Genomic DNA, 23,155 nt, shown 5'->3' on the forward strand with positions numbered 1-23,155 from the left:
GGTAATGGGAGCCAGAGGAGAGAGAATAAAAGATTATAACCTGTTATATTATGTATAAAATAAAAACACTTTCAACAAAGTGTCAAGATCTAAAATTAGCACACTAAAATCAGTAGCCTTCATATATATATTATTTATATATATTAATATCTATATGTGTGTGTATATACATATATATATATATATATATATATATATATATATATATATATGGAGAAACAGGGAAGCTGTCCCATTTATACTAGCCACAAAAAATTAAATATCTTGGAATTTCTCTAATCAAAGGCCTGTACAATTAAAACATAAAATCACTGGAGAAAGATGTGAGAAGATGGAATGAATCCCCATGCTCATGGATTAGAGGAATTAATATTGTTAAAATCGCCATCCTACCGAAAGCATTGTACAGATTCGATATAATTGCAATCAAAATCCCAGCCACATTCTTCACACAGGTAGAAAAAAAAAAAAAAGCAGGCTCAAAGTTCATATGAAAATACAAAAGGTCTTGGATAGCCAAAAATGTACTCAGCAAAAATAATCCTCTGGTGGTATCACCATCCCTGATTTCAAGTTATCCTATAAACCAATAGTTTAAAAAACAAAACAAAACATGGTACTAGCACAAAACAGGCACATGAAACAGTGGAATATAACTGAAGAATTATGTATGAGTCTGAATAACTATAGCAACCTGGATTTTGACAAAAGGGCCAAAAACATTCCCTGGAGTAAAGACAGCATCTTCAGCAAATGGTGTTGGGAAACTTCATACCCACATGTAGGAGATTGAATTTAGGCCCCCTCTTCTCACAGTGCACAAAAATCAACTCCAAATGGATCAAGGACCTCAATATATGACCTGAAACTCTAAAATGGTTTAAAGAAAAAAAAGTAGGGAGAACACTTGAAGATATTGGCACAGGGAACGGCTTTGAATAAAATGCCAATAGCCCAGGGAATCAGAAAAACACTCAACAACTGGGACCTCAATAAATTATTGTATAGATAAGTAAACCATCAACAAAGTCAACAAAACACCTACTTAATGGGAGAAATTTTTCACCTCTGACAAAGGGTTAGTATATAGACTATTTAGACTCTTTAAAAATCTAAGCATAAAAAAATAAAATCAAGCATCTCACACAAAAATGGGGCAGGGATTTGAACAGAGAGTTGTCAGAGGAAGAAATGTCATTAAATACCTAAAGAAATGTTCAACATCTCTTCTCATCAAGAAAATGCAAATTAAAACACCCATAGACTTCCATTTCCCTGCAGGAAGGATGGCAATCATCAAAACTCAAAGGACAGCCCACGCTGGCAGGATGTGGGCAAAGAGGAAGCCTCATCCGCTGCTGGTGGGAGTGCAGACTCTCACACCCACAGTGGCAGTCAGCATGGAGATTCCTCACAACACTGAAACCAGAACTACCACTAGATCCAGTGATGCCTCTTTTGGGTATATACTGTAAAGACTGTCCCATTTACTACAGAAACACATGCTCAACCATACTCGTGTCTGCTCTGTTCACAATAGCTAGAAACTGGAATTAGCCCAGATGTCCATCAACAAATGAATAGTTAATAAATGTGGCACATATACACAATGGAATTCTACTCAGCAATAAGGAAAAATGAAATAATAAAAATTTCAGGAAAATAGATGGGCTTGGAAAAGAAATCATGCTTAGCGAGGTCACATAGGCTCAGAAAAATAAACACCACATGTTCTCACTCATATGCAGATCTGGCTGACCTGGAACTCACTCCATAGCCCAGACTGGTCTCCACTTGCAGTGATCCTCATGCCCCAGCCTCCTGAGCACTAAGTTTATAGGCTTGAGCCACAGCACCAGGACCTTATGTTTCATTAGATAAATTCATATTCCATATTTGGATAAAAATGAAATGTGAGAAAAGAAACATTGAACACCAAAATTTGTCAAAACAAAAAGACTTAATAAACAGTTTGTTTAATGAATTTTATCTCAAAATATTTGTTGAAGCAAAAACAAATGAACTTGTGGAAATATATGGGTTAAATATTTAAATCGCAAAATAAACATAAGGTAACCCTTGGTCAATGCAGGTGCAGTGAAGTTTTGATATCTCTGCAGCTGGAAGGAAAGTGACACTCTTCAGTACATGATTTTCAAAGATGCATCTGTTGAAGATATCAATGATTTCAAAATCGTTAGTACTAATGCAATGTAGGAAAGGAGAAACAGTATTATTATAAAAAAATACATATATTTGTGAATAACACATCAATGGTAAAGAGATACAGTTACAAAACTTGATGGCTAGGTGTCATGGATCTGTGTGTGTGTATATATGTGTGTGCGTGTGTGTGTGTGTATGTGTCTGCATGTATCTGTGTATGTATGTATGGAGTCCCTTTTTCTTTATTTTATTTTTATTAAAAAATAGGTTGTACCCCAATTGTGTTAAGAATCTTCAGTGGGATTATTGGTTTTCATTGTGGGGACCAAGAGGTCTCAGTCAGTCTCTGCAGGGATGGGGGAAACATGGTGTCTTGGGCTGTTCCCACTCACCCTGAGGCTCTTACAATCTTTCCACCTAGAAATCTGATTTAGTGTTGCTTTATCTGTAGACTCTGGATCTCTGTTTTTATGAGGTTTGAGTGACCACAGTGTCTGTGTCCATTGTGCTGGAGCTGGCTTTAGGGTAGCCATGAGAGCAGCACTGGTGTCACCACTTCCCCTGTAACGACTGTTGGGCCCAGGCAGATGCGGTGGTGGTGACTCATGGTCTGGTGAACAGTTGGCTCTCTCTTCTTGATTTATTGATACATTTCTCTTCTTACCTGTATGCTTCTCCATCTGTAAAATAGACAGATTCTCCAACCAAAAGTGAGAACAGTTTGAACAAAAGGGAATAAGCCTAGTTATTAGAAAGGCATGTTGATATTTATATTCATTCTTCTTAATTAGAAAGCAGTGGATGTTCTCTCTGGAGCCTATTGGTTTCCTGTTTTAGGAAATCTGGCTTGGTTCCCAGAGCCAGATATTAGTTCACCACCCACCATACACACACACACTGAGTGGGTCTCATGTCCAATCCATGAGTAGTTGGTTACCTGCATCGACTGTGTGCCACTATTGCATAAGTGCATACTTCTTGCTTGGCGGATTGGTTTTGTACTGGCAGGATCTCCTGTTTAATCAATCATTTGGCAACTGTTATTCTCTAGCACTTTCTAGCACTATTAGGGCTAGTCAGGAGGAAACTGGATGGCCTCTCAGTTCTAGAAGGATCACATGATGTCCTATGGCTGCAGGCTATGGTGTCTTTAGCAATATGGACTAACCTTTTAGCTCTTGCAAGTAACCCAATGTTTTGGTAAGTTCCTGTGTTATTTTGGGGACTTCATGTCTCCCTGACCAATAGTTCATTGTGAGATGTCTAAGGTATTTCATACCTGGGCTATTATGAACAGTGGTCAATAAGCATGGGTGTGTAAGTATCTCTGTAACATGTTGGGTTTATTTACTTAGGTATATTTACATAGGTATATTCCAAGGAGTGCTGTAGCTGGATTATATGGTAGTCCTGTTTTTAGTTCTTTGAGGAACTGCCATATTGATTTCTGTTCTGTTTTGCTAAAACTTGCAAAAAAAATGTGTATCAAGAATAATAAATATTTTATGTTCTTTTTCTTGTTTAGATTATTTAAACTGTGTCTGGGGAGATGATTCAGCAGTTAAAGGCACTTGCTTGCAAAGCCTGCCAATCCAGGTTTGATTCTTAGTACCCACATAAAGCCAGATGCACAAAGTGGAGCATGTGTCTGGAGTTATATTGTTATGGCTCAAAGCTGTCATGTTTCCATTCTTTCTCTATCCCTCTCTTTTTCTCTCTCCCACATACATATAAATAAATAAATAAACCATTAGAACTATATTTATGCAGCTACTTAGTAGTTATTTTATCATGTGTTAATATAAAATATGCATAACTTTTAACTTAGCAAAGATATGTAGTTTTATAGAAATACTTAAGTAGAGGCCTAGAGAGATGGCTTAGTACTTAAGACACTTGCCTGCAAAGTCTAAAGACCCAGGTTATAGTCTCCAGTACCCACATAGGGCATAGGCACATGGTGGTGCATGCATCTGGAGTTCTTTTGCAGTTACTGGAGGGCCTGGAGGGCCTATTCTCTATTTTTCATTAATAAATAAATATAAAAAGGAAATATTTAAGAATAATGTAACAAATCTACTGTACAAATAACCCACCAATAACTTAATTACATATGTGGCATATGAGCATATTATGTGTGCATTTTTACATTTCTTATTTTGTGCAAATATATATGATTTCTGTTTTATGTGTGATTCTTCTACTATCAAAGTGATACCAGTTTAAATAATAAAATTCTATTACTCTTACAGAAAATATACACAACACTTTCAAATCCAAATGTTATTTGTTGTGTTCATTTCACTCGATCTTTGCCAGTATCTCCCTAGTAGGTTTGAACAAAGAGAGATTAGCACTGAAACATCTGCATCACACCTTCCAAGGCTCTGGATCCATTGCAGAAGAGGTGGCAGGAAGAATTTAAGAGCCAAAGGAAGGGTAGGACAGCTTACAATGCACTCTTCCAGACACAAAACGGCCTGGATATCCATGAGGTCCTAGTGCCTGACACTACCTACTCAAGACCATTACAGCAGGAGGAAAAGATGATGACATCAAAATAAAAGAGAGACTGCTTGAGAAGGGAAGGGGGTATGATGAAGAGTGGAGTTGTTGAGGGAGAACGTGAGGGGGGAGAAAATTATCATGTTTTATTGTCGGTAATTATGGAAGTTGTCAATAATAAAAAAAATTAAGGTGGAGGAGTTTGCTTTTCTGCCATATTTCCAGGTCTCCAGGGCATAAAAATGTTATGGAATTAAAACAGACATGCAAAGATCATGTATTTGAAAATTCACTTTATACTTCAATGAGTGACTTAAGAATGATAACTCATGTTATCAAAGTTGCTTAATTAACAAAACAGATTATACCGTTAACAATTAGAATGGTAATATATCACTATAACCAATAGCAGGAAGATGAAACACTGTCATGGCACTGGATGTAAAGACATGATCTCTCTAATGCTTGGCTAGCCGAATGATGACTGGAAGGTCACGAATAACACAGGCCCTGACAGATACATAACTTTTCATGACATAGTGAGAAGTGCGTGAGATAAGCATGAAAAGTCTCAATTCATCTGACCTTTTCAACATGAAATAAATAAACACAGTTTGCATCTCTTCATGACTTCATAGCTCTGCAAGTGTCCTTAACGTCCAGAACCTTCACTTTACTAAAACCATTTAGAATGGCCAGAGATTTTCTTCTTGCAAACATTCAGATGAATCCCAGATGGTCATTACAAAGCATGCTTTGAATGACATTTCTCTTGCTTTCTTCTTCCATCATCTGAACATGATGCCAGCTACAAAAGAGAAAACTATTCTTGCAGAGAGTACCTCCCTGCTCTGATTCTATGCTGGCTTAAAGAGAAGTTTGGAAGATTTCTTTGTACATTTTCAATGTGCTGGAAACTTCCATTCCTTTGTCAATTACAGCATGAAAGAATTTCTCACCTGCTTTCTCAGTGTTGCGTATCTGGCATCTTTTGAGAGAGCCAAAACTTACATATAGAAATTCTCACCCATAATTTTATGCTCACATAATGGACATGTAGCTGCATAATAGCCACATGTTTCACGAGAATACCTTGTACTTTTTTTAATTATCAAGTTACTTTAAACATAATTACCAAGTTACCTGACATTTTCCCATCTCTTTACAGCTCCTCAAAAATGAAATAATGCACTGTTGTGTCATTGTGATTCATCTGTTATTGTGGAGGCCTCTGGCAGAGCACTGAAGTGTGTTAGTATGCCCGCAGACCTATCCACAACACCATCAGGAAACAGCGTGCACTTACACTGTAATTAATGGGTAAGTTCCTGAGTCGTACTTAAGATTTTTGAGAATGAAAAACATGTTCATTGTTAGAAACTCCCGTGAAACCATCACAGTATCAGTCTTTACCCTGCAAGGCAGGGTTTCACTGCAAACTTACTTCCTGGTGCTCCATACTGTATTTCCTACCCTCCCCCATTTACAGAAAAAAATAAATAAATAAACTGACAAGAAGATTATTTTGATGAAGAGGGTCCCCAAGTGGAAAACTGGTTTATCAAAATCAGCTTGGTTTCCTACATGTGGTTATAAAGCAAAATTACTCAAATTACTAGAGTTAGCAAAGACTATTTAATCCAATTTCATCTTTATTGTGGTCCTATAATAGATCTCCTACAATAGCATTATTTTTAAGGCTCAAAGTGCATTTTCCTTCTATAAAAGCCTATAGGAATTTTGACAGTTTAATTTTTATTTCCTTTAGCATGAAAGAATGTCCATGGCTCCTCCTCAGGGGAAGTGGGTTGTCACAATGGAGGGTGGCTACATGTTTGGCTCTAACAAGCTATTGTTTGTTAGGGAGCACAACTGGTGGAACGCTGAATTCAACAGACCCAAGCCTTGGATGCAAGCCCTGCCTAGCTGCTCCACGGCCATGATGGCACTGGCTGTGGCCAGCAATCTCACTCTTACACATTCAATCATTAGGGACTAGGACAGTAAAAATAATCAATACAAACTTAGTACCTGTGTCCGAGAACAGATCCTACCCTTCCTGTTCGGGTTATGCCTGCCATCTACCTGCAGAAATACCCTTGTAAAGATATTCAGCCAGGTCAAGAGAAGACATGTGTCCCAGGTGAAATCAATCCCACGCTGCTCTTCCCTGGCATCATCACTTGCTCTGGCAGACTTCTCGACACCGTAGTGAGTAACAGAAGAAACGATCATTGCCATGAATCCTGGTGGCTGAGCTGTGAATATAGATTGAATATTTCTCTGAGGAAATCTTTGTCAGAGCTTTGATGAGTGTCAGTAATTATTAACCCCAAAGGCTCAGCAAAGAAAAACTCAAAAGCCTTGTTGAGTAAGAAGGCAGCAGCATTTGTGAAAATGCGCCAAGGCAGGCGTGCATGAGGGCTCAGCATTTCTCCATACCCCCACTTCCAGAATTTCTAGATGATGACTGTGCTGTTTTCTTAAGCCAGCAGAGCTGCGCAGTGGGAGACTTGGCCTCCAGGGCTTTCTTCACTCTCTCTTCTCCTTGTTAGAAAGAAAGGGCCCTACAGAGCTCAGGACTCTCAGATTACTTCTCCCTGCGCTGATTCAATCTCCTCCATAGTAGAGGAATGCTTGGCTATGTAAGTAGGGCTGAAATGAGAGCATTTTCCTCCAATTATTACTGCCCATGCTGGCTAATTGGTTTTCAGTGAGTGTGTGCATGCATGTGTGCGTGTGTGTATAACCTAAACTATATAAATTTACTTATAACAGCTCTGAAGACAGAGAAGTCAAAATTCAAGGCACCACCTGTCACTTCACACATGGTGTATTTTTGCCCACCTATGGTCTGCCATGTCACAAAGAAGAATTCATCCTTGCTAATATTTCTTGATGAAACAAAGTTTTATTCACTCTATACTTTAATAAACTGTGCCAGTTTAGATTCTACAAAATTCCTTTCAGTTTTATGAAGGGTTATGATTGAAGCCTGGCATAATAGTACACGTATGTAATACCAGCACATGGGAGATGGAACCAGGGAGATTAGGAGTTCAAGGCCAGTCTCAGCTAAATACTGAGCTCAAGGACAGTCTGGGCTAAATGAGATCTTGTCTCAGACATGGCAAAAACAAAACAACTGTTGGAAAGAATCTAATACCCCCAGTGTCTCCAGCATTTAATATTTGAACAGCTTTGTATTTAATGTAATAGTAAAAAAAATATATACTCCGTTTTGTTTTGACATACACTTCTTTTCAGTGACTCTGAGCATGTGCTCTGTCTCAGGCTGCAGTTTCAGGCTGGTCTTGAACTTACGGACATCCTCTTACCCCTACCTCCCAAGTGTTGGGATTAAATGTGTTTACCACCACACCTGGTTCTTGTTCTTGTTCTTTTTTTTTTTTTTCTTAATTTGCCTTTCCTTTATATTGTTTTTTTGTAACTGTTACTGCCATTAATAGTTTACTTTTTAAAACATCTTTGTGTGCAATGTGTGTGTATGCTGTGTATGAGTGAGGTGTGTGCACATGCCATGGCACGCATGTGAAAGTCAGAGAACCACCTCAGTTCTCACATTCCACCATGTTGAGGCAGGACTACTGTTGTTGATTGCCATATATGGCAGGATAGCTGACTGGTGGGCTTCCAGAAAATCTCCTGTCCCCACTTCCCATATTACCCTGGACACACTGTGATTACTGACTGGTAATTTGAATTGTTATCCCCCACAAACTCATGTGTTCTTCATGCTTGGTCACCAGCCCAAGGTCAATTTCAGAAGTGGAGCCTTGAGGGAGGAGGTGCGTTGTGAGTGGGCAGGGGATACTTTACAGTGTTACAGCCAGCTCCCTCTTGCAAGAATTCTACTCACTCTTCTGCCACTGTTTTCTACCTACTGTAGCAGAAGTAATGTCCAGCCTCTGCTCATGGCATACCTTCCTCTGCCATCATAGAGCATCCTCTGGAGACTATAAGCCAAAATAAAAACATTACTCTCTTTGGATTGGGTGCTTAGTCTCAGCAACAAGAAGATGACTATAATCCAGACCCAAGGTACCCCATCTGGCTCTATCTGGATGCTGGGGATCTGAACACTGGTCCTATGCTTGCCTGGACAAGTGCTTCATCCACAGATCCATTTCCTAGCCACTCATTTATAATTATCTAATTTTTGAGATTTTTGTTTTCCCTCTACAGTGTGGTGGTCAAAACCCAGTTGTAGACTCTACAATCAGAACACAACTCAGTGGTACAGTGGTCAGTTAGCATACAAAAGGCCCTGACCTCAGGTATCAAAACTAAAACCATCCATCCAACACAAGGTCTAAATCTAACCGTCTCTTGCTACTTTACATGGCTTGGCTTGATTTTCTAGACTTGTAGTTGATCTTCTGGAAAGTGGGGATAAAAGTGATCCTTAAGCATTAAAAAGCATTATACAAAGAATAGAGGCACAGAATAAACATTAAATAGCTATTAGCCATTATTTTATTATAATTTGTTGTCTATATTTTACAAATCTTTATAATATATAAATAATCCCTTCCTTCCGATATAGTTCTTTCTCTAACATTTCTCTTTATCTTTTAGCTGTATGCATGCTGTCACTTATTAAAGTATCTATACTGAAACTTAGCTTAATGTTAATTTTATGATTATTATATTGCAATGAAATTATAATTCTTTAACGTATATTTAGGTATTTTAATAACTAATTGACTAATAAACTACATATAATTATGAAATATCTGAACCTATAGGTTGAATCACATGCATATTGCATCTGGAAAATGAAAAACAAATATAATCAAATGAGAGCTTACAAAGTAAAAGACAGAAAAATAAAATCATTTTATTACATTCTATCAATGTCTTCCCAGAGGTAGCTATGGCTCTGGTTTTTCTTGTTATTTTATGACACATTTAGAAATATCTGCACTTATTAACACTTGCTATTTATGCAAAAAATTGCATAACTTTCATAATTATTCCCACACTAGGGGCTGGGAAGATTGTTCAGTAAAATTCTTGCCATGCAAACATGAAGACCAGAATACAGATTCCCAGCTCCTGTGTAAATGTCAGGTGTGGTGGCATGGCTTTGTAATCCCATTGCTCAGGAGGCAGAGACAGGAAGACCCCTGGGCAAGCTGGCTAGCTAGTCTAGGACTCTGGGTTCAAATAGAGACCCTGCCTCAATAAATAAGGGAGAGAGACGGAGGAAGAATCCTCACATTGATGTATAGCCTCTGCACATGCACACACACATATAAATATACATACACATGTGTATGCAACACATACATAGACATGCAAAGCAATTTTCACAAAGCATGATTTACTATTTTTAATTTCAATGTGATGTCCTATCAAATTACTCCATAAACATTAATGTATGTGTAGGTTCATGTAATTGCCACCAAATATTTCTTACTTCTGTGCTGTAGCTAGGTTTTTTTGAAAAGTTTGTAGGTACATTTTTAAACATTATTATTTATTTATTTAAGATAGAGAGAGAGAAAGGCAGATAGAAAGAGAATGGGCTCTCCAGGACCTTCAGCCTCTGCAACCGAACTCCAGATGCCTGTGCCACCAAGTGCATCTGCCTTAATGTGGGTCCTGGGAAATCAAACCTGGGTCCTTTGGCTTTGCAGGCAAGCACCTTAACCACTAAGCCATTTCTCCAGCCCCTGAAGATCCTATAGGTACATTTTTATAATACTAACCTCATAATAATTTCTTACAAGAGCTAGGAGCTGCATATGTGTGTGTGTGTGTGTGTGTGTGTGTGTGTGTGTGTGTGTGTAGAGAGAGAGAGAGAGAGAGAGAGAATCCTCCTGGATAATTGATTATCCTACAATTTCATGCCCCAATATCCTCTTGTTTACCTTATTTTCTCTCTTTTTTTTTTTGCCTTTACTTAAATTAATTGCACTTTACATTGTTATTATAAATATTTGCAGGGAAGTTATATAATTCAATCCTATAATTTTGTTATTAACTTTAGCTAACTAGCATGAATTCTTACCTTGTTGAACATAAGATAATATTTCTTTTACCCTACAAAATAAAGTAATGCATGTAGAATAACTTGGATATACTCACCACTGTCTCATCTAATATTTTATCCATGATCATACTTTCATTGTTTTATTTTATTTAGTTAGTTATTTATTTTGAGATCTTTATAACAGGATCTTAATATGTATCCGAGGCTGTCCTCCTTCAGCCAAGTGATAGTATTCCAGAGGCACACCACCATATCTGGTTATTCTGTCCATCAAGGTGTTAATATTATTAATCTTGATTGTTCAATTAATCCCTATTTGTTTACATGTGTACATATTTTCCATTTCCTTATTAAAATTTATTTACTATATTTTAATTATTTATTTATTATTTATTTTTAATTTTTTTTAATTAATTACTTTTGTACTCAGTGAATACAGTCAAGTTAGTACCATTGTTAGGCTCATCCATGTCCTGCCCCTTCCCCCTGCCCCCTCCTTGTTGAGATATATGGGTCATGCATTGTAGAGTTAGCCCACAGTTATGGGTAAGAGAAATGTCTCTGCTTATCATGACCCAATGTGTGGCTCTGGCATTCTTTCCATCCCCTCTTCCACAAAATTTCCCTGAGCCATGTTGGATTCATTTTGGGTCTGCCTCAGTGATGAGGAGTTGGAAGCCTCTGTGTTTCTGGATATCTAATTTAGTAAGAGTTGATTGTTCCCTGTGTTGATCTTCTTTACCCTTGTGCTGGCACCCAGTTCACCAAGAAAACAGCACCCTTGCTTGTTTTGCCAATTATTCTTAGTTTCAGCTGGGACCCTTTTGAGGTATGATGGGGTAGTTCTCTCCTTAAGATCTGCATCTATCTGAAAAAGAGAAGCAGATTCTTCAACGAAGAGTAAAGTTAGCACCAGACAAATGGTATAACCCTTATTTTTTTATAGAGAATTTAATAGGTGTAGGCCCTCTTGTAGCCTATGATTGTTCATAGCTTGATAATGGAGAGAGGGCTCATGTTTGGATATGTTTCTGACTTGTTTTTCAGCTCCAGCTATGGGTCATGGTCCACTGAGTGGATCAGTTAGCCAAATCAAGAGCAGTTGGTTTCCCACCAGGGCTGTGTGCCACTATTGCGCTTGTGTGAGCATCACAACAGGTTATGTGCTGCTATGTAGGTTAAACCATGAGTTGCTTGGACAGATATTGGTGATTTTCCCCCAGTCTTCTATGTAGCACTTTCTAGCACTAGACATGCTGACTGTCTGGGGACTGACTCTCTTTTAGCTTCCAGCCATGTCATTCCATTTTACATGTCAACCGCATATGGTGTCTTCAGCAGAAGAGTCTTACCACTAACCTTTGGTGGATCATCAAGTACTCTGACAGAAATTTGTCTTTCTTTCAGAAAACCTTGTAGGTCTCTCTAATCAAAAACTCATTGTGGACGATAGCCATCTGCTGGGACTGGGAGTTACAGCTTAGTGACCATTAAGAAAAGGAAGAAAAAGATAACTAATATAAAAGAGTTAGAGAGAAGAGAGAGAGATAAGCTGTAGAAGATTTGCCATCTTGGCCAGAAGTCCCCTAATTTTTTTCTAATATGTTCCAATCTCTCTAGTACCTCAAGTCTGCCATCTGGATTTAATGTATTATTCTGGAGTTTATTACCATTAAAATTTCTTGCAATGAACACCTAATAGTTGTTGACTCTTGGTGGAGGGTCAATAGTGATGACCCATCTTACACTTTCTAGTCTAGTAACAAAACTCGTTTCTCTTTTATAAATGACTATAGTTTTTATAACTTTATTTATTATTTAACATAACTGGGTTGTTTTTATTAATTTGTCTATATTTTTATGCTTTCTTTTGTTACTATTTATTCAAATTTTTATTATTTTAATTTGATTTAGGTTCAATTTTCTCACATTTTATCATATTGTATGAGCACTATTATTGACTTGAGATATTTTTATATTATTTCTTTATTTATTTGGGACAGAAAGAGAGAGAGAATTGGTGTATCAGGGCCTCTAGACACCGCAAATGAACTCCAGATGCATACGCCACCATGTGAATCTGGCTTATATGGGTACTAGAGAATCAAACCTGGGTCATTTGGTTTTTCAGGCAAGCACATTTCTTGCTAAGCCATTTCTCTAAAAACCCTGATTTGAGATATTTTTACCTTGCTTAATATTTACAACTTTCGTCAAGCATGATGGTGCACACCTGTGATCCCAGCAATCGGGAGGCAGAGGTAGGAGGATCACTGAGAGTTCAATGCCACCCTGAGACTACATAGTAAATTCCAGGTCAGCCTGAGCTACAGTGAGACCTTACCTTGAAAAACAAAAACAAAATATTTATAACTTTCTTAATACAAGTATTTATAAAATTTCCTCAAGATATTGTTTCAGTAATATTTCAAATCTTTTGTGATACTTTGCCTTTATTTTCATTCAACTGAAAATGTTTTCTGTTTTCCATTTTGATTTGTTTTTTGACCTATTCAAAATGATTTTTTTATTTCCATGTCTTTATGATTTTTACAAAATATTTCCCAGTATTGGTACTTAATTTCATTTTTTATGGTCATATGAGATATGTTTATCTTTTTATAGCTTACTGATGTTCATTTTATAGCCTGGGATATTTTCTGTCTTGGATAGTTATAGCATATGCACTGAAAATGAATGCATGTTTCATTGTTGGAGAGATTTCCTTTAGGCTTTTCATGTTTTATAATTTCTTCATGATCTTATGTCTCATTGTTCTTCCCATTACTAAAATAGGTTATGGCAGCTGGAGAGATGGCTTAGTGGTTAATGTGTTTGCTTGCAAAACCAAAGGTCCCAGGTTCAATTCCCCAGGACCCATGTAAGTCAGATGCACAGGTGGAACATGCGTATGAAGTTAGTTTGCAGTAGTTAGAGACCCTGGCTCACCTATTCTCTCCCTCTCTCTCTCATTTCTCAGCCTCAAATAAACAAATAAAATAAAATATTTGAAAAATGGGTTATTATTGAAATTCATGATTTTTTTTTTAGTTTCTATCAATGTTGCTGCATATATTTTAGTGCTATGTTATTAGGTGCATATATGCTTATGATTGAAGCTTCTTGGTATACTGACATTTTATTTTATAAAACATCTCTTTATGTTGTATTTTTGTTTCGAAGTCTATTTTTCCAATTCAAGTATAGCCATTCCAAATTTCTTGTGGTTCTAGTATGCAATGTGTGTGTTCTTATTTATTAAAATAATTAAATTTATTTACAAGCAATGTGTGTGTTCTTATTAATTCAAATAATTTAATTTATTTACAAGCAGAAAGAGATAGAAGAGAGACAGACAGAGAGAATGGGCATGCCAGGGCCTCCAGCTGATGTAAACAGACTCCAGATGCATGTACCACATTGTGTATCTGGCTTTACATGAGTACTTGGGAATCAATCTCAGGTCATTATGTTTTGCAGGCAAGTGTCTTAACCACTGAGAAATCTTTCCAGCCCATTTTTTTACTTTTTGATAACAATATAGAGTAAAATGTAATTGATATAAAAATGGAGGCATATTTGTATACAGACATCATCTTAATAAAAACAACTTGATGATAAAAATAAGACAAAAAAGACACACTTTTTAACTCCAGTTGGATCATAGCATCATCTTCTTAGAAACACTATAGAATCCACCAGTAAGCAGTAATACTATTAAGCTTCACTAAAGACTAATAGAGATAGATTGGAAATTTTTGTGCTTCTGACTATCCAATGACAAAGCCCAACTATCAAGACTAAAAGAATATAGCATCTGCATTCATTATCCATTAAGGAGTTATTAATTTTAGAATAAAACCCCTTCTCAGTCAAGTTTGCCCTAATAGTTTAAGGGAATATATGCCACAAACACATCTTCCCCAAGAGCATTGGTCAACAATTAAGGAACTCAAACTTTTCATTTAGACACCTGACTATTTCTTGAAATGAGTCATGTTCCCCACAATAGACAGAGCTACAATTTGTGAGCCAATCATTAGCATCCACTATAAAGTTATTACCAACAAAATATTTTATAAATTAAGTAGCCAAAATAAAAATGTACCAAATTTCATTTGCTATAAGATATGATGCAGTTTGGACAGTCTACTGTCTTTTGGATTCTATCACTATTATTACAAGTTTGGGTGACAGATGCTAGGATGATGGAGAATATTATCAGAACATTTTCTTGAATTATCTTAACATACCATTTTCTGGATAGTCCAGGACAAGTATCTAGACATAGATTTGAAAGGTTAGGAAAACAATCCTTTTGTGTCCTGAGTTTGGCAACTGAGTGTCATTCTGTGCCAAAGACCAGACGGCTCCTGACAATAATTAATCAGATAACCCAACTGGGCTCTTATTTATGCAGATCATGTCATATACTAAAGTTTTCAAAAGTCAATGAGCAATTTTATTTTTTATTATTTTATTTTTTTGGTTTTTCGAGGTAGGGTCTCACTATGGCTCAGGCTGACCTGGAATTCACTATGGAATCTCAGGAGGGCCTCAAACTCATGGCAATCCTTCTACCTCTGCCTCCCAAGTGCTGAGGTTAAAGATGTGCGCCACCACGCCTGGCTCAATGAGCAATTTTAAAAGAAGAGCTGTAAGAAAGGAAGTCTGGTACTATGTAAAAACATAGCTGCATGTGCATGTCTCCCCACTTTAGTCATTACTTCTGAGATATATCTCTAATTTCTTCTTAAGTTGACCCACATTTATAAATATTTCGAGACATAATAAATCACTTATTTTACATGTCATTGTAACTACTAACCTGATATTGTGGCAGTTTGTTTTGTGTGTGTGTGTGTGTGTGTGTGTGTGTGTGTGTGTGTGTGTGTGTAGTATTGTTTTACTGTTGCTGGGGATAAAACGTAGAAGCACACTCAAGCCAGACAAGTGCTCTACAAATGAACTATATCCCAAGCCCAATAGTGGTTTTGTTTTGTTTTGTTTTTGTCTACACAACATCCATGGACGATGTTTCCACTTGAGTGACATTCTGAGACAATTTCTTATAAGAAATAACTTGGTCATTCAGGCTATTCCTATAGATCTGTTCTTATGACCTGAAATTCATGGGTCCTAGAATTCTCCATGAGAACATGGATTCTGGCCATACAGTGGACAAAGAATGCTGAAGGTTCTACAAGAGGTCAACCTGGACACTAGATCCACTGTGATGAACTAGACTTCAGTCTCATGGTCTTACTTAAATACCAGGAGACTGAAAGTATAGTCTGTCGTCATGTTTCTGCAGGAAGATAATGAAACAATGTAGAGTACATAGCATAGATATTAGCACTAATTTAATATTGTTGAATTTTGAATTAGCAAAAGAAAATATTTTTAGTTCCACCTTTCTAACCAGTTTTTTTTTTTCAATATTTTACTTATTTATCTGAGAAAGGGAGAAAGGGAATGGGTGCTCCAGGGCCCCAGCCACTGCAAATGAACTCAGATACATATGCCACCTTTGACATCTGGATTTACTTGGGTACTGGGGAATCAAACCTGTATCCTTTGACTTTGCATGTAGGCACCTTAACCACTATGCCATCTCTCCAGCCCCTAAATAGGTTTTCTTTATATCAACTTCCTATTTGTTCATTTTACCTAGAGCAAGTTTAAGAGAAGAAAAATGAGAGTTAGTTAGTTTGTGTTATTACTGATAATCTTAAAAAGCAAAGGAAAACTACTTTGGCATGGAAAAGTTAGTCTCAAATATTATCTACTAGGAACAAACTTTATTTTGCTTTGAATTTTTTTGTGTGTGAAGACCAACTCCATGACAAGATATTGACATTTTCTTAATACTGGAACTGTCTCCAGTAGGGTGAGAGGGTGAGAGCTGCAAGTTCTTTCTGGACACTTTATGTTGGTTCAGATTTCTCCTAGTGCTAATGACATCCATTTACTTTCGTTGCTCAAAAAGACAATAAAATACAATATGTAATATAGATTAACAAGTTTACATTCTATGATTAAATATTTTCATAAATTTGTAACTCAAATTAAATATATTATGTTTCCTATTTTAAAACCTGGATTTAACAATGATGTCTATTTTTTAATGGGAACTTTAATGTATGAACATCTTGCATATTGGTTATATTCCCACTGGATTATACCCAATGTTCCCTCTTCTCCATTCCCATTCTACATTCTCCTCAGTAGGGTTATTGGTATTCACTGGAGAGTCCTGCATTCACCAGTCTCTGTGGGCAGAACAATGTCTCATAGTACACCTTCCTACACTGTGGTTCTTATGTTCTTTCCTCCCTCTTGCCATGTTCTGTGAGCTATAGAATATGTGTTATAAGTCTCCTTTAGTGTTGAGCTCTCAGCAGCCTCCATATTTCTGCTTTGATAGTTTTGAGTCTCCTTGCTGCCTTAACATTTCCTTGGAGGAGGTTCTCAGGCTAGCAGAGAGATCTGTCACTTCCTCTGGACTGTTTCCTGGGCCCAGGCTGATAAGATAGAAATGACTCATCTTCTGTTAAGCAGTGTACTTTCCTTTCTTGCCATATTGATGAGTCTTGGTTCTTTCCAGTATATGTTATGACTGGTATGAAGCAGATTGTCCAACAAGAGTGAAAGCAGCACTGATCAAAGGAGATAGAGACATTTAAAGGAATTTTTGATGTGCATATCTTCTCATTTTAGCCAAAGAACAGAGAAGTTCCTTTAAAATCTATGACCTTCCAAGCCATAGGCTTGGTTCTCAGTACTAGCCACGAATGCTCTCCCACTGAATAGGCCTTATATCCAATCACAGAGCGGTTTATTACCCCCCTTAACTTACGTGCCAATATTGCACCACTATGTACATCTTGCCTGGCTTGTTGATTTTGTAGGTTGAAGAATCCACTTCTTCTCCACAGTGTTGGTTACCATTATTCCCCTATCTGCTCACATATCACTTTTTAGCACTCTGAGATCTAGCCAGCCGGAAGCTGGCTTTCATCTCCAGTTCAACATGACTTCTTCTTCTCCTGCAACTGAAGTCTGAGGTACCTTCAGCGTAGGGTCTTTCCATTTAGATCTAATGAGCAACCCAGTGCTTTGACAACGGCCTGCATTGTTTTGGAGGACTCATCATGGGACAGTTCGCTGTGGAGGTTAACCTACTTCTGGCCATGGTTTTGCCAGCAACATCCTGCGGTTTTAAGTAAAGCTTTCTTCACTGCTACAGGGTGTTTCTGTCCAAACAATCCCTCTCCCATCCTTTCTTATATCATTTAATTGGCTAACCAAGAGGGAGGTTTCTATGGTACTGATTCATGTAGCTATTAGTTGTATCTATCTCCCTCTTCTCCTCCCTCCCTGAACCCAGTCTCCACCCAGGCCCTTCGGTTCCCTCCCACTTTCCTGTCAACTATCCCTCCTCACATTCTTTTCTTCAAACTCCATTCCAACTTCCTAACCAGGACTACTGATTCTAACTGCAACTTGTAAACAAATCAAACTATTCCATGTTGGGGTCCATATATGAGAAAGAACATGTGACATTTATATTTCTGAGTCTGAATTACCACATTTTGTGTAATGTTTTCCAGGTCCACCCATTTTACTGTGAATTTCATGATTTCATTTCTTCTTACTGCTCAGGAGAACTCCACTGTGTGTGTGTGTATATATATATATATATATATATATATATATATATATATATATATATATATATGTATGTATGTATGTTCCACATCTTGATTATCCCATAAGTTGAAAAGCATTTGCACTGATTCCATTTTCTAGGTATTGTGAATAGAGCAGTGATAAACATGGCTGAGCAAGTATCTCTATAGTAAAATGTGGATAGAGTCTGGCATATTCCCAGGAGTGGAACAGCTGGGTAATATAGTACAACTGTTTTTAGGTTTTTGAGAAACCTCCATGATGGTAACCATAGGGCTGTACAAGTTTACATTCCTACCAACAGTGATTCAGGTTTCTTTTTCCCTCACATCTTGTCCAGCATTTGTCATTTGAGTTTTTGAAAATAGCCATCTTGGCTGAAGTGAGGTGACCTCTCAAAGTAGTTTTAATTTATATTTCTCTGATGGTTAAGTATATTAAAAACTTTTTCGATGTTTATTGGTCATTTCTATTTCTTCCTTTGAGAATTCTTTGTTCATTTCCCTTCCCTATTTTTGACAAGTTTTATTGTATCTTTTTTTGAGCTCTTTGTATATTCTAGATATAAAATTTTTATCATATTTATTGCTGGTGAAGATTTTCTTCCATTCTATAGGTTGTCTATTGAATCAGATGGTGGTTTATCTGTACAATAGCATTTTAGTTCCATGAGATCCCATTTGTTGAGTGTTTGTCTTATTCCATGGGATACTGTAGTCTTATTCAGAAAATATTTTCCTATGCCTATATCTTGGAGTGTTTTCCTACTTATTATAGTTATTTCAGAATTTCAAGTCTTATATTGAAGTCTTTGATCCATTTGGAGTTGATTTTTGTGAAAGATGACAGACTTCATTCTATAGTCAGCTATCCAATTTCCCCAGCACCATTTGCTGAAGATACTGTTTTTACTCCAGTGATTGTATTTGGCCACTTTGTCAAAAACACCTGGATTTTCTATTGTATTCCACTGACCTATGCTTCTGTTTTTGTGCCAGTACCATCCTCATTTTAACACTATGGCTTTGCAGTATATCCTGAAATCAGGCATAGAGATACCACCAGCAGAATCCTTTTCGTTGAGGACATTTTTAGCTATCTGAGACCTTTTGTGCTTCCATATATATTTTGTGATTATTTTTTCTATTTCTGTGAAGAATGGCAATGAAATTTTGATTGGAATTACATTAAATCTATACATTGATTTTGGTACAATAGCCATTTTCATGATATTAATTCTTGAAATCTATGACCAATTTGTTTCTTCAATGTTTTTATATTTTCATTGTAGAATCTTTCACTTACTTGGTTAAGGAAATCCCAAGCTTTTTAATTTTATGGTTATTTTTCAGTAAGTTTGTCAATGATATACAAGAAGATACCTTAAGCCGGGCGTGGTGGCACAAGCCTTTAATCCCAGCACTCAGGAGGCAGAGGTAGGAGGATCGCCTTGAGTTCAAGGCCACCCTGAGACTCCATAGTGAATTCCAGGTCAGCTTGGGCTAGAGTGAGGCTCTACCTCGAAAAAAACAAAAAAAAGAAGGTACCTAACTTTTATGTGTTAATGTTATATCATCATACTTTGCTGAAAGTTATCAATTCTAGGAGTTTCACGGTGGAGGTTTTTGGGTGTCTTAAAGACAGAGTCATATCATCTGCAAATAAGGTGAGTTTGACTTCTTCCTTTCCAGTTTCTGTCCTTTCTCCTTTTTCTTGTCACTTAAGCTAAGGCTTCCAGTACTATGTTAAATACCAGTGGAAAGAGTGGACACTCTGTTTTGTTCCAGAACTTAGTGGAAACATTTCAAGGTTTTCCCCATTTAGTATGATATTGGCTTTAGGTTTGTTGCATATAGCCTTTATATTGAGAAATGATACCTCCATTCCAACTCACTTGAGCATTTTTGTCATGGAGGAATATTAAATTTTGCTGAGGGACTTTTCTTCATCTTTCAATGTGATTATGTGATTTCTGTCCCTAAGACTATTAATATGATCTGTTATAATTTTCAACTTTCATATGTTTCCCTAAATCCCTGGAATTAAACCTAGTTGTTCAAGGTGAATGATAATTTTGATGTGGTCTTGAATTAAATTTTCAAGAATTTTATTGAGAATTTTTGCACATATGATCATCAGGGATATTGATCTATATTTTTTATTTGCTGCATTTCTGTCTGGTTTCGATATTAGTATAATGCTGGCTTCATAGGCATTAGGGAGATTTCCTCATTTACAAATTTATGAAGTGACTTGTGTTATGAGCATGTAAGGACCAGCATATGGTCCAGGGCCAGTTTAGGATAAACAAGTTTGTTGTGAGAGTAAAAATGCAAAGTCAAACCTTGTAAGCAAAACTAAGACTATGCTGTGTGCAGTGACATAGTAGAGATTAGCAGGTGTGTGTGTGGAACTCTAGATAAGTAGTGGAAGGTATAAAAACCCCAGCTGCTCAGCAACCGTTGGCTCAGTCTTCCCGACACTATGACTGACTGAAAGGTTACTCAGCAGTCCAGACCGAGACCTCCGCGAGACGCATCACCGATCTGAATTCATCTGCCCGACACGCTGTCCGAACGATCAAGACTCGGCTTGAAACACTGCGAACCGAGAAAACACCACGAACCAAGAGAAAAAGTTGCAGCACAGACTCTGCGTTGCCAGGTCGTAAAGCATCTGAGACGTCGCAACCCAAGTCTCGCATTACTAGGTCGTAAAGCGTCTGAGGCGTCGCAACCCAAGTCTCGCGTTACTGCAACCCAAGTCTCGCGTTATCAAGTTGCATACATGTTAGACTCGTTAGAAATATTCTTGTGTTAGTAGTGATGAATATAATTTGGTTATATATTATATTAGCTATAATATTAGTTGTGATAGTTTGGACTTGCTTGTGTGTGACTTTCATCCCAGTAAACTCCTTTGCAAGTATACCAGTGTCTGAGTATCATTGACCTTCGTGGGTGGAATCCTCTCAACCAATCATCTTTGAGAGTGCTCGCAACAACTTGAGAAGCAGCAATTTCAGATTTGAAAAGTTTGGTAAAATTTGGTGCTGAGTCCTTCTGGGCCTGGACTAGTTTTAGTTAGAGATTTTTAACTGCAGCTTTAATAATCATCATTTGCTGCAGCTCTATTCAAATTATCTCTCATTGGTTTAACATTGGTAGGTCATATCTGTCAAGAAAATCATTCATTTCTTCCTCATTTTCTAGTTTGGTGAAAAATAAAAATTTTAAATATATCCTTACAATACTCTCAATTGCATCATAATCTGCTGTAATAGTTTCCTTTTGACCTCTATTATTTTTTTTCAAATTAGAAAAATTTAAAATTTATCCAATTTATTGGAAAAAGAGAGACAGATAGGGAGACACGGAGAATGAGGGTGTCAGGGCCTTTAGCCATTTCAAATGAATTCCAGATGCATGTGCCACCATGGGCATCTGGCTTACATGGGTCATGGAGAATCAAACCTGGGTCCTTTGGCTTTGCAGGATAGCACCTTAACAGCTAAGCCATCCCTCCAGACCACTGAACTCTATTACTATTAATTAGAGTCTTTCTCATTTTTTAGTTACTTTTTCCACTGCTTTATCAATATTATTTATCTGAAAGATAATAACCAAGTCTTTGCTTCATCTGTTTTCAGATTGTTTTCTAAATCATTGCTTTCTGCCCTGATCTTTATAGGTTCTTTTTATCTGGTACTTTTGGATTTGTATTTTTTTCCCAATATTCAGATAAATTTTTAAGTTTGGTCTTGTTTCAATTTGCTACCTCTCTATTTTTTGTAATGTAGTCAGTAGAGTGGTAAACCTCCCTCTCAGCACTAGCTTCCACTGTGTCCCATATGTTTTGGTGAGCTACATTTTCATTTTCCTCCAGTTCTATGAATTTTCTAAATTTCTTTTTCGATTTCTTCAATTAGGCTTTTATTATTTGATAGTGTTATGTTTAATTTTCAGAATTTTGTATCTTTTTATTGTTTTCTTTTTAATTTCTAACTATTGCATTGCAGTTGTATATAATACAAGGAATTATTTCAACTTTTCTGAAATTCTTCTGGCTCCTTGGCCACCTGCTTATATCTTAGAAATTTCAATGCCATTGAAAAAAATAATAGATTTATCTAAACATTACAGTAGTTATATAAGTTAGCGAGGGAAATGCAAGTTGCATTTGATCAAATTTTAGAATATAATGATAAATTAAAATTCTCTGCCTCATTATGATAAATGAAAGTAAGTTTTCCTCAAAGATCACAAGTAACTCTGCAGAGTTAATAAAAATGACATCAGTGCTCACTTCGGCAGCACATATAGTAAAATTGGAACAATACAGAGATTAGCATAGCCCCTGCACAAGGATGACATGCAAATTGGTGAAGCATTCCATATTTTTCTTTTTAAAAAATATATAAATAAAATAAAAGTGACATCAGCACAATTGAAAAAGACTTGGGAGACCAAGTTTCTCAGATAGATGCTATACCTATTTCAGTCAGTTTCTCCCTATGAAAGGGAGTACAAACAGCAGACATGGACAGCTTAAAAAGCCGAAAAAGAGGGGAGATCCAGGCAGGTGGTACATATTGGTATTAGAGGAGAAAAAAGCACCAGGAAAAACCCTTTCTTCTCTGTTTAAGGCATTCAACTGATCCACTTGCTCAACAACATTTTTCAAAAGTCCTGACATGGGATGGAGAGATGGCTTTAGAGGTTAGGCATTTGCTTGAAAAACTTAAGGACCCAGGTTTGATTCCCCAGGACCCAC

The 23,155-nt window shown here is 37.0% G+C and overlaps 1 non-coding gene across 1 annotated transcript; it reads left to right on the forward strand.

Annotated features, from left to right (window-relative positions):
- The first annotated feature begins 22,679 nt into the window (after positions 1–22,679).
- On the forward strand, positions 22,680–22,783 carry LOC123462455. The gene has a single exon (XR_006638277.1). It is a non-coding gene; the product is annotated as a U6 spliceosomal RNA (small nuclear RNA).
- The last annotated feature ends 372 nt before the right edge of the window (positions 22,784–23,155 follow it).

Source organism: Jaculus jaculus, chromosome 7 (assembly GCF_020740685.1).
Source record: "Jaculus jaculus isolate mJacJac1 chromosome 7, mJacJac1.mat.Y.cur, whole genome shotgun sequence".
NCBI lineage: Eukaryota > Metazoa > Chordata > Mammalia > Rodentia > Dipodidae > Jaculus > Jaculus jaculus.